This window comes from Felis catus, chromosome E2 (assembly GCF_018350175.1).
Source record: "Felis catus isolate Fca126 chromosome E2, F.catus_Fca126_mat1.0, whole genome shotgun sequence".
NCBI classification, from domain to species: domain Eukaryota; kingdom Metazoa; phylum Chordata; class Mammalia; order Carnivora; family Felidae; genus Felis; species Felis catus.
In genome coordinates, this window is record NC_058382.1 from 48,670,685 (window position 1) to 48,671,604 (window position 920).

General features: G+C 47.8%; 1 protein-coding gene across 8 annotated transcripts in view; it reads right to left on the reverse strand.

The window, feature by feature from the left end:
* Window positions 1–718, reverse strand: part of SF3B3 (splicing factor 3b subunit 3) — a 69,507-nt gene extending 68,789 nt beyond the window's left edge. For 7 of the 8 annotated variants that reach the window (XM_006941723.3, XM_045047240.1, XM_045047235.1 and 4 more), the window contains exon 1: window positions 562–718. The gene's annotated coding sequence lies outside the window, so the exon portion shown is untranslated. The remainder of the gene's footprint in view (window positions 1–561) is intronic. The other variant, XM_003998231.5, reaches the window with a different exon arrangement.
* Between the last annotated feature and the right edge of the window lie 202 nt (window positions 719–920).

Below are 920 nucleotides of genomic sequence, written 5' to 3' on the forward strand. Positions count from 1 at the left end.
TGTCTGTGACTACTAAAAGCTGAGCCTGTGATTGCTGCCCCCATTTCTTCTTGCGCCAAAGGTACATCACCGCATTGAAACTCGCAATGTCTTCAAAATAAATATTATTGTCCCCCACTTTATACATGATAAAACTGAAAATCAGTGGAGGAAACAGTTACCCCATTACCAAAACACAAATTCAAAATAGGGTCTTGGCTCCAAAAACTGTTCCCGTTATTTACGCTTTTAACACGCTGGGTCGTACCACCTTACAGTTAGTGTGTCCTTTACGTCCGTCTTGCCCCAGCTCACACCTCCTCCAGGGGCAAAAAGCAGGGCGAATTCTAGAAATCTCATTTTGACCCAGGCTTCGTTCCCCCCTTGTAAAAGGAAGTGGGAAACGACTCCTGAAAGCCATTTTCGTACGCAAGCGTTCCCCTCCACCTCCTCCTCGTCCTTTGCCGGGACCTTACGGGCCTAGGCTGCATTAAAGACCTCTGCCAAACGTTCAGCTAACCCTCCTACATAGCCGTTCTCTGCCTCCCCAAGCCCGGGGAAGTCGGAAGGCTGCTTCTTTACCCTGCCTCAGGAAGGATGGCGTGGATATCCGACAGATGCTGAATTCCTTCAAGGCCTAGGCCACCGCCAACTTCAACCCGCCAGGCTCCGCCATTAGCTCTTAAAGCAGGGACCTTAAAGCGGGCCCGCGACGTAAAACAGTCCTCAACAGGCGCCTGAAGAATGTATAAGTAATTTTTTTTTATGTCTTTCTTTGACGCCGCATTAAAAATTAGTTAAACATACCTCATGGCCGTTACTTTTCCCAGGAGACTATAAAAAATAGACCTTTTAAGGTGGACTTAAAAAACAAAACAAACCATAAATCTATCGGGCATTTCGTGGGCAGCCCAAAAGACCTGGCGCGCAAACGAGGAGGG